We start from the raw sequence: 12,785 nt of genomic DNA on the forward strand, positions 1-12,785 counted from the left end.
CTTCCTATTCCAATCCTGAGACTCTTCTGATAGCATGAGATGTGATATCTCAATGCTTCTAATACCAAACCTGAGATCCTTCCGATAGCATGAGATGTGATATCTCAATGCTTCTAATACCAAACCTGAGATCCTTCCTATAACATGAGATGTGATATCCAAATCCTTCCCCTTCCAAACCTGAGACCCTCCCTTTAGCATGAGATGTGATATCCAACTGCTTCCCATTCCAATCCTGAGACCCTTCCTATAGCATGAGATGTGATATCTCAATGCTTCTAATACCAAACCTGAGATCCTTCCTCTAACATGAAATGTGATATCCAACTCCTTCCCTTTCCAAACCTAAGAGCCTATCTATACCATGAGATGTGATATCCAAGTCCTTCCCATTCCAACCCTTAGACCCTTCCTACAGCATGCAATATGATATCTCAATGATTCTAATAACAAACCTGAGACCCGTCCTATAACATGAGATGGGATATCCAACTCCTTCCCATTCCAATCCTGAGACACTTCCGATAGCAGAGATGTGATATCTCAATGCTTATACCAAACCTGAGACCCTTCCTATAACATGAGATGTGATATCCAAACCCTTCCCGTTCCAAACCTGAGACCCTTCCTTTAGCATGAGATGTGATATCCAGCACCTTCCCATTCCAATCCTGAGACACTTCCAATAGCATGAGATGTGATATCTCAATGCTTCTAATATCAAAACTGAGACCCTCCCTATAGCATGATATGTGATATCTAAGTCCTTCCCATTCCAATCCTGAGACCCTCCCTATAGCATGAGATGTGATATCCAACTCCTTCCCATTCCAATCCTGAGACCCTTCCTATAGCATGAGATATGATATCACAATACTTCTAATACCAAACGTGAGATCCTTCCGATAACATGAGATGTGATATCCAAATCCTTCCCCTTCCAATCCTGAGACCCTCCCTTTAGCATGAGATGTGATATCCAACTCCTTCCTATTCCAATCCTGAGACTCTTCTGATAGCATGAGATGTGATATCTCAATGCTTCTAATACCAAACCTGAGATCCTTCCGATAGCATGAGATGTGATATCTCAATGCTTCTAATACCAAACCTGAGATCCTTCCTATAACATGAGATGTGATATCCAAATCCTTCCCCTTCCAAACCTGAGACCCTCCCTTTAGCATGAGATGTGATATCCAACTCCTTCCCATTCCATTCCTGAGACCCTTCTGATAGCATGAGATGTGATATCTCAATGCCTCTAATACCAAACCTGAGATCCTACCTCTAACATGAAATGTGATATCCAACTCTTTCCCCTTCCAAACCTGAGAGCCTTCCTATAGCATGAGATGTGATATCCAAGTCCTTCCCATTCCAATCCTGAGACCCTTCCTATAGCTTGAGATGTGATATCCAACTCCTTCCCATTCCAATTCTGAGACCCTTCCTATACTATGAGACTTGATATCTCAATGCTTCTAATACAAACGTGAGACCCGTAATATAACATGAGATGTGATATCCAAATCCTTCCCCTTCCAAACCTTAGACCCTTCCTTTATCATGAGATGTGATATCCAACTCCTTCCCATTCCAATCCTGAGACCCTTCCGATATCATGAGATGTGATATCTCAAAGCTTCTAATATCAAACTTGAGACCCTCCCTATAGCATGAGATGTGATATCCAAGTCCTTCCCATTCCAATCCTGAGACCCTTCCTATAGCATGAGATGTGATATCTCAATGCTTCTAATACCAAACCTGAGACCCTTCCTATAACATGAGATGGGAATATCCAACTCCTTCCCATTCCAATCCTGAGACCCTTCCGGTAGCAGAGATGTGATATCTCAATGCTTATACCAAACCTGAGATCCTTCCTATAACATGAGATGTGATATCCAACTCCTTCCCATTCCAATCCTGAGACACTTCCTATAGCATGAGATGTGATATCTCACTGCTTATACCAAACCTGAGACCCTTCCCATAGCATGAGATGTGATATCCAACTCCTTCCCATTCCAATCCTCAGACCCTTCCTATAGCATGAGATGTGATATCTCAATGCTTCTAATATCAAACTTGAGACCCTACCTATAGCATGAGATGTGATATCCAAGTCCTTCCCATTACAATCCTGAGACACTTCCTATAACATGAGATGTGATATCCAACTCCTTCCCATTCCAATCCTGAGACCCTTCCTATAGCATGAGATATGATATCTCAATACTTCTAATACCAAACGTGAGATCCTTCCGATAACATGAGATGTGATATCCAAATCCTTCCCCTTCCAAACCTGAGACCCTCCCTTTAGCATGAGATGTGATATCCAACTCCTTCCCATTCCAATCCTGAGACCCTTCTGATAGCATGAGATGTGATATCTCAATGCTTCTAATACCAAACCTGAGATCCTTCCTATAACATGAGATATGATATCCAAATCCTTTCCCTTCCAAACCTGAGACCCTCCCTTTAGCATGAGATGTGATATCCAACTCCTTCCCATTCCATTCCCGAGACCCTTCTGATAGCATGAGATGTGATATCTCAATGCCTCTAATACCAAACCTGAGATCCTACCTCTAACATGAAATGAGATATCCAACTCTTTCCCCTTCCAAACCTGAGAGCCTTCCTATAGCATGAGATGTGATATCCAAGTCCTTCCCATTCCAATCCTGAGACCCTTCCTATAGCTTGAGATGTGATATCCAACTCCTTCCCATTCCAATTCTGAGACCCTTCCTATACTCTGAGACTTGATATCTCAATGCTTCTAATACCAAACCTGAGACCCGTAATATAACATGAGATGTGATATCCAAATCCTTCCCCTTCCAAACCTTAGACCCTTCCTTTATCATGAGATGTGATATCCAACTCCTTCCCATTCCAATCCTGAGACCCTTCTGATATCATGAGATGTGATATCTCAAAGCTTCTAATATCAAACTTGAGACCCTCCCTATAGCATGAGATGTGATATCCAAGTCCTTCCCATTCCAATCCTGAGACCCTTCCTATAGCATGAGATGTGATATCTCAATGCTTCTAATACCAAACCTGAGACCCTTCCTATTACATGAGATGGGAATATCCAACTCCTTCCCATTCCAATCCTGAGACCCTTCCGATAGCAGAGATGTGATATCTCAATGCTTATACCAAACCTGAGACCCTTCGTATGGCATGAGGTGTGATATCCAACTCCTTGCCATTCAAATCCTGAGACCCTTCCTATAGCATGAGAAGGGATATCCAACTCCTTCCCAATCCAATCCTGAGACCCTTCCGATAGCAGAGACGTGATATCTCAATGCTTCTACCAAACCTGAGACCCTTCCTATAGCATGAGATGTGATATCCAAATCCTTCACATTCCAATCCTGAGACCCTTCCTATAGCATGAGATGTGATATCTCAATGCTTCTAATACCAAACCTGAGATCCTTCCTATAACATGAGATGTGATATCCAATTCCTTCCCATTCCAAACCTGAGACCCTTCCTATTGTGATATCCAACTCCTTCCCATTCCAACCCTGAGACCCTTCCTATAGCATGAGATGTGATGTCTCAATGATTCTAATACCAAACCTGAGATCCTTCCTATAACATGAGATGTGATATCCAACTCCTTCCATTCCAATCCTGAGACCCGTCCTATAGCATGAGATGTGATATCTCAATGCTTATACCAAACCTGAGACCCTTCCTATAGCATGAGATGTGATATCCAACTACTTCCCATTCCAATCCTGAGACCCTTCCTATAGCATGAGATGTGATATCTCAGTGCTTCTAATACCAAACCTGAGATCCTTCCTCTAACATGAAATGTGATATCCAACTCCTTCCCTTTCCAAACCTAAGAGCCTATCTATAGCATGAGATGTGATATCCAGGTCCTTCCTATTCCAATCCTTAGACCCTTCCTACAGCATGCAATATGATATCTCAATGATTCTAATAACAAACCTGAGACCCGTCCTATAGCATGAGATATGATATCCAAGTCCTTCCCATTCCAATCCTGAGACCCTTCCTATAACATGAAATGTGATATCCAACTCCTTCCCATTCCAACCTGAGACCCTTCCTATAGCATGAGATGGGATATCCAACTTCTTCGAAATCCAATACTGATACCCTTCCGATAGCATGAGATGTGATATCCCAATGCTTCTACCAAACCTGAAACCCATACTATGGCATGAGATGTGATATCAAACTCCTTCCCATTCCAATCCTGAGACCCTTCCTATAGCTTGAGGTGTGATATCCAACTCCTTCCCATTCCAATTCTGAGACCCTTCTTATACCATGAGACTTGATATCTCAATGCTTCTAATACCAAACCTGAGACCCGTCCTATAACATGAGATGTGATATCCAAATCCTTCCCCTCCAAACCTTAGACCCTTCCTTTATCATGAGATGTGATATCCAACTCCTTCCCATTCCAATCCTGAGACCCTTCCGATATCATGAGATTTGTTATCTCAATGCTTCTAATATCAAACTTGAGACCCTCCCTATAGCATGAGATGTGACATCCAAGTCCTTCCCATTCCAATCCTGAGACCCTTCCTATAGCATGAGATGTGATATCTCTATGCTTCTAATACCAAACCTGAGATCCTTCCTATAACATGAGATGGGATATCCAACTCCTTCCCATTCCAATCCTGAGACCTTTCCGATAGCAGAGATGTGATATCTCAATGCTTATACCAAACCTGAGAACCTTCCTATGGCCTGAGATGTCATATACAACTCCTTCCCATTCCAATCCTGAGACCCTTCCTTTAGCATGATATGTGATATCTCAATGCTTATACCAAATCTGAGACCCTTCCTATAGCATGAGATGTGATATCCAATTCCTTCCCATTCCAATCCTGAGACCCTTCCTATAGCATGAGATGTGATATCTCAATGCTTATACCAAACCTGAGAGCCTACCTATAGCATGAGATGTGATATCCAAGTCCATCCCATTCCAATCCTTAGACCCTTCCTACAACATGCAATGTGATATCTCAATTATTCTAATACCAAACCAGAGACTCTTCCTATAACATGAGATGGGATATTCAACTCCTTCCCATTCCAATCCTGAGCCGCTTCCGATAGCAGAGATGTGATATCTCAATGCTTATACCAAACCTGAGACCCTTCCTATAACATGAGATGTGATATCCAAATCCTTCCCGTTCCAAACCTGAGACACTAACTATAGCATATGTGATATCCAACTCCTTCCCATTCCAAACATGAGACCCTTCCTATAGCAAGAAAGTAATATCCAACTCCTACCCATTCCAATCCTGAGACCCTTCCTATAGCAAGAGATGTGATATCCAAATCCTTCCCATTCCAATCCTGAGACCCTTCCTATAACATGAGATGTGATATCCAACTCCTTCCCATTCCAACCTGAGACACTTCCTATAGCATGAGAAGGGATATCCAACTCCTTCCCAATCCAATCCTGAGACCCTTCCGATAGCAGAGATGTGATATCTCAATGCTTATACCAAACCTGAGACCCTTCCTATAGCATGAAAAGGGATATCCAACTCCTTCCCAATCCAATCCTAAGACCCTTCCGATAGCAGAGACGTGATATCTCAATGCTTCTACCAAACCTGAGACCCTTCCTTTAGCATGAGATGTGATATCTAAATCCTTCACATTCCAATCCTGAGACCCTTCCTATAGCATGAGATTTGATATCTCAATGCTTCTAATACCAAACCTGAGATCCTTCCTATAACATGAGATGTGATATCCAATTACTTCCCATTCCAAACCTGAGACCCTTCCTATTGGATGAGATGTGATATCCAACTCCTTCCCATTCCAACCCTGAGACCCTTCCTATAGCATGAGATGTGATGTCTCAATGCTTCTAATACCAAACCTGAGATCCTTCCTATAACATGAGATGTGATATCCAACTCCTTCCATTCCAATCCTGAGACCCGTCCTATAGCATGAGATGTGATATCTCAATGCTTATACCAAACCTGAGACCCTTCCTATAGCATGAGATGTGATATCCAACTCCTTCCCATTCCAATCCTGAGACCCTTCCTATAGCATGAGAAGTGATATCTCAATGCTTCTAATACCAAACCTGAGATCCTTCCTCTAACATGAAATGTGATATCCAACTCCTTCCCTTTCCAAACCTAAGAGCCTATCTATAGCATGAGATGTGATATCCAAGTCCTTCACATTCCAACCCTTAGACCCTTCCTACAGCATGCAATATGATATCTCAATGATTCTAATAACAAACCTGAGACCCGTCCTATAACATGAGATGGGATATCCAACTCCTTCCCATGCCAATCCTGAGACACTTCCGATAGCAGAGATGTGATATCTCAATGTTTATACCAAACCTGAGACCCTTCCTATAACATGAGATGTGAAATTTAACTCCTTCCCGTTCCAAACCTGAGACCCTTCCTTTAGCATGAGATGTGATATCCTTCCCATTCCAATCCTGAGACACTTCCGATAGCATGAGATGTGATATCTCAATGCTTCTAATATCAAAACTGAGACCCTCCCTATAGCATGATATGTGATATCTAAGTCCTTCCCATTCCAATCCTGAGACCCTTCCTATAGCATGAGATGTGATATCTCAATGCTTCTACCAAACCTGAGACCCTTCCTTTAGCATGAGATGTGATATCCAACTCCTTCCCATTCCAATCCTGAGACCCTTCCTGTAGCATGAGATGTGATATCTCAATACTTCTAATACCAAACCTGAGATCCTTCCGATAACTTGAGATGTGATATCTCAATACTTCTAATACCAAACCTGAGATCCATCCTATAACATGAGATGTGATATCCAACTCCTTCCCTTTCCAAACCTAAGAGCCTATCTATAGCATGAGATGTGATATCCAGGTCCTTCCCATTCCAATCCTTAGACCCTTCCTACAGCATGCAATATGATATCTCAATGATTCTAATAACAAACCTGAGACCCGTCCTATAGCATGAGATATGATATCCAAGTCCTTCCCATTCCAATCCTGAGACCCTTCCTATAACATGAAATGTGATATCCAACTCCTTCCCATTCCAACCTGAGACCCTTCCTATAGCATGAGATGGGATATCCAACTTCTTCCAAATCCAATACTGATACCCTTTCGATAGCATGAGATGTGATATCCCAATGCTTCTACCAAACCTGAGACCCATACTATGGCATGAGATGTGATATCAAACTCCTTCCCATTCCAATCCTGAGACCCTTCCTATAGCTTGAGGTGTGATATCCAACTCCTTCCCATTCCAATTCTGAGACCCTTCGTATACCATGAGACTTGATATCTCAATGCTTCTAATACCAAACCTGAGACCCGTCCTATAACATGAGATGTGATATCCAAATCCTTCCCCTTCCAAACCTTAGACCCTTCCTTTATCATGAGATGTGATATCCAACTCCTTCCCATTCCAATCCTGAGACCCTTCCGATATCATGAGATTTGTTATCTCAATGCTTCTAATATCAAACTTGAGACCCTCCCTATAGCATGAGATGTGACATCCAAGTCCTTCCCATTCCAATCCTGAGACCCTTCCTATAGCATGAGATGTGATATCTCTATGCTTCTAATACCAAACCTGAGACCCTTCCTATAACATGAGATGGGATATCCAACTCCTTCCCATTCCAATCCTGAGACCTTTCCGATAGCAGAGATGTGATATCTCAATGCTTATACCAAACCTGAGAACCTTCCTATGGCCTGAGATGTCATATACAACTCCTTCCCATTCCAATCCTGAGACCCTTCCTTTAGCATGAGATGTGATATCTCAATGCTTATACCAAATCTGAGACCCTTCCTATAGCATGAGATGTGATATCCAATTCCTTCCCATTCCAATCCTGAGACCCTTCCTATAGCATGAGATGTGATATCTCAATGCTTATACCAAAACTGAGAGCCTACCTATAGCATGAGATGTGATATCCAAGTCCACCCCATTCCAATCCTTAGACCCTTCCTACAGCATGCGATGTGATATCTCAATGATTCTAATACCAAACCAGAGACTCTTCCTATAACATGAGATGGGATATCCAACTCCTTCCCATTCAAATCCTGAGCCGCTTCCGATAGCAGAGATGTGATATCTCAATGCTTATACCAAACCTGAGACCCTTCCTATAACATGAGATGTGATATCCAACTCCTTCCCGTTCCGAACCTGAGACACTAACTATAGCATATGTGATATCCAACTCCTTCCCATTCCAAACATGAGACCCTTCCTATAGCAAGAAAGTAATATCCAACTCCTACCCATTCCAATCCTGAGACCCTTCCTATAGCAAGAGATGTGATATCCAAATCCTTCCCATTCCAATCCTGAGACCCTTCCTATAACATGAGATGTGATATCCAACTCCTTCCCATTCCAACCTGAGACACTTCCTATAGCATGAGAAGGGATATCCAACTCCTTCCCAATCCAATCCTGAGACCCTTCCGATAGCAGAGATGTGATATCTCAATGCTTAAACCAAACCTGAGACCCTTCCTGTGGCATGAGATGTGATATCCAACTCCTTGCCATTCAAATCCTGAGACCCTTCCTATAGCATGAAAAGGGATATCCAACTCCTTCCCAATCCCATCCTGAGACCCTTCCGATAGCAGAGACGTGATATCTCAATGCTTCTACCAAACCTGAGACCCTTCCTTTAGCATGAGATGTGATATCCAAATCCTTCACATTCCAATCCTGAGACCCTTCCTATAGCATGAGATGTGATATCTCAATGCTTCTAATACCAAACCTGAGATCCTTCCTATAACATGAGATGTGATATCCAATTCCTTCCCATTCCAAACCTGAGACCCTTCCTATTGGATGAGTTGTGATATCCAACTCCTTCCCATTCCAACCCTGAGACCCTTCCTATAGCATGAGATGTGATGTCTCAATGATTCTAATACCAAACCTGAGATCCTTCCTATAACATGAGATGTGATATCCAACTCCTTCCATTACAATCCTGAGACCCGTCCTATAGCATGAGATGTGATATCTCAATGCTTATACCAAACCTGAGACCCTTCCTATAGCATGAGATGTGATATCCAACTCCTTCCCATTCCAACCTGAGACACTTCCTATAGCATGAGAAGGGATATCCAACTCCTTCCCAATCCAATCCTGAGACCCTTCCGATAGCAGAGATGTGATATCTCAATGCTTATACCAAACCTGAGACCCTTCCTATGGCATGAGATGTGATATCCAACTCCTTGCCATTCAAATCCTGAGACCCTTCCTATAGCATGAGAAGGGATATCCAACTCCTTCCCAATCCAATCCTGAGACCCTTCCGATAGCAGCGACGTGATATCTCAATGCTTCTACCAAACCTGAGACCCTTCCTTTAGCATGAGATGTGATATCCAAATCCTTCACATTCCAATCCTGAGACTCTTCCTTTAGCATGAGATGTGATATCTCAATGCTTATACCAAATCTGAGACCCTTCCTATAGCATGAGATGTGATATCCAATTCCTTCCCATTCCAATCCTGAGACCCTTCCTATAGCATGAGATGTGATATCTCAATGCTTATACCAAACCTGAGAGCCTACCTATAGCATGAGATGTGATATCCAAGTCCATCCCATTCCAATCCTTTGACCCTTCCTACAGCATGCGTTGTGATATCTCAATGATTCTACCAAACCAGAGACTCTTCCAATAACATGAGATGGGATATCCAACTCCTTCCCATTCCAATCCTGAGCCGCTTCCGATAGCAGAGATGTGATATCTCAATGCTTATACCAAGCCTGAGACCCTTCCTATAACATGAGATGTGATATCCAACTCCTTCCCGTTCCAAACCTGAGACACTAACTATAGCATATGTGATATCCAACTCCTTCCCATTCCAAACATGAGACCCCTCCTATAGCAAGAAAGTAATATCCAACTCCTACCCATTCCAATCCTGAGACCCTTCCTATAGCAAGAGATGTGATATCCAAATCCTTCCCATTCCAATCCTGAGACCCTTCCTATAACATGAGATGTGATATCCAACTCCTTCCCATTCCAACCTGAGACACTTCCTATAGCATGAGAAGGGATATCCAACTCCTTCCCAATCCAATCCTGAGACCCTTCCGATAGCAGAGATGTGATATCTCAATGCTTATACCAAACCTGAGACCCTTCCTATGGCATGAGATGTGATATCCAACTCCTTCCCAATCCAATCCTGAGACCCTTCCGATAGCAGAGACGTGATATCTCAATGCTTCTACCAAACCTGAGACCCTTCCTTTAGCATGAGATGTGATATCCAAATCCTTCACATTCCAATCCTGAGACCCTTCCTATAGCATGAGATGTGATATTTCAATGCTTCTAATACCAAACCTGAGATCCTTCCTATAACATGAGATGTGATATCCAATTCCTTCCCATTCCAAACCTGAGACCCTTCCTATTGGATGAGATGTGATATCCAACTCCTTCCCATTCCAACCCTGAGACCCTTCCTATAGCATGAGATGTGATGTCTCAATGCTTCTAATACCAAACCTGAGATCCTTCCTATAACATGAGATGTGATATCCAACTCCTTCCATTCCAATCCTGAGACCCGTCCTATAGCATGAGATGTGATATCTCAATGCTTATACCAAACCTGAGACCCTTCCTATAGCATGAGATGTGATATCCAACTGCTTCCCATTCCAATCCTGAGACCCTTCCTATAGCATGAGATGTGATATCTCAATGCTTCTAATACCAAACCTGAGATCCTTCCTCTAACATGAAATGTGATATCCAACTCCTTCCCTTTCCAAACCTAAGAGCCTATCTATAGCATGAGATGTGATATCCAAGTCCTTCCCATTCCAACCCTTAGACCCTTCCTACAGCATGCAATATGATATCTCAATGATTCTAATAACAAACCTGAGACCCGTCCTATAACATGAGATGGGATATCCAACTCCTTCCCATTCCAATCCTGAGACACTTCCGATAGCAGAGATGTGATATCTCAATGCTTATACCAAACCTGAGACCCTTCCTATAACATGAGATGTGATATCCAAATCCTTCCCGTTCCAAACCTGAGACCCTTCCTTTAGCATGAGATGTGATATCCAGCACCTTCCCATTCCAATCCTGAGACACTTCCTATAGCATGAGATGTGATATCTCAATGCTTCTAATATCAAAACTGAGACCCTCCCTATAGCATGATATGTGATATCTAAGTCCTTCCCATTCCAATCCTGAGACCCTCCCTATAGCATGAGATGTGATATCCAACTCCTTCCCATTCCAATCCTGAGACCCTTCCTATAGCATGAGATATGATATCTCAATACTTCTAATACCAAACGTGAGATCCTTCCGATAACATGAGATGTGATATCCAAATCCTTCCCCTTCCAATCCTGAGACCCTCCCTTTAGCATGAGATGTGATATCCAACTCCTTCCTATTCCAATCCTGAGACACTTCCGATAGCAGAGATGTGATATCTCAATGCTTATACCAAACCTGAGACCCTTCCTATAACATGAGATGTGATATCCAAATCCTTCCCGTTCCAAACCTGAGACCCTTCCTTTAGCATGAGATGTGATATCCAGCACCTTCCCATTCCAATCCTGAGACACTTCCTATAGCATGAGATGTGATATCTCAATGCTTCTAATATCAAAACTGAGACCCTCCCTATAGCATGATATGTGATATCTAAGTCCTTCCCATTCCAATCCTGAGACCCTCCCTATAGCATGAGATGTGATATCCAACTCCTTCCCATTCCAATCCTGAGACCCTTCCTATAGCATGAGATATGATATCTCAATACTTCTAATACCAAACCTGAGATCCTTCCGATAGCATGAGATGTGATATCTCAATGCTTCTAATACCAAACCTGAGATCCTTCCTATAACATGAGATGTGATATCCAAATCCTTCCCCTTCCAAACCTGAGACCCTCCCTTTAGCATGAGATGTGATATCCAACTCCTTCCCATTCCATTCCTAAGACCCTTCTGATAGCATGAGATGTGATATCTCAATGCCTCTAATACCAAACCTGAGATCCTACCTCTAACATGAAATGTGATATCCAACTATTTCCCCTTCCAAACCTGAGAGCCTTCCTATAGCATGAGATGTGATATCCAAGTCCTTCCCATTCCAATCCTGAGACCCTTCCTATAGCTTGAGATGTGATATCCAACTCCTTCCCATTCCAATTCTGAGACCCTTCCTATACTATGAGACTTGATATCTCAATGCTTCTAATACAAACGTGAGACCCGTAATATAACATGAGATGTGATATCCAAATCCTTCCCCTTCCAAACCTTAGACCCTTCCTTTATCATGAGATGTGATATCCAACTCCTTCCCATTCCAATCCTGAGACCCTTCCGATATCATGAGATGTGATATCTCAAAGCTTCTAATATCAAACTTGAGACCCTCCCTATAGCATGAGATGTGATATCCAAGTCCTTCCCATTCCAATCCTGAGACCCTTCCTATAGCTTGAGGTGTGATATCCAACTCCTTCCCATTCCAATTCTGAGACCCTTCTTATACCATGAGACTTGATATCTCAATGCTTCTAATACCAAACCTGAGACCCGTCCTATAACATGAGATGTGATATCCAAATCCTTCCCCTTCCAAACCTTAGACC

Source organism: Ambystoma mexicanum, chromosome 1p (genome assembly GCF_040938575.1).
Source record: "Ambystoma mexicanum isolate Mex_15411 chromosome 1p, UKY_AmexF1_1, whole genome shotgun sequence".
Taxonomy (NCBI): domain Eukaryota; kingdom Metazoa; phylum Chordata; class Amphibia; order Caudata; family Ambystomatidae; genus Ambystoma; species Ambystoma mexicanum.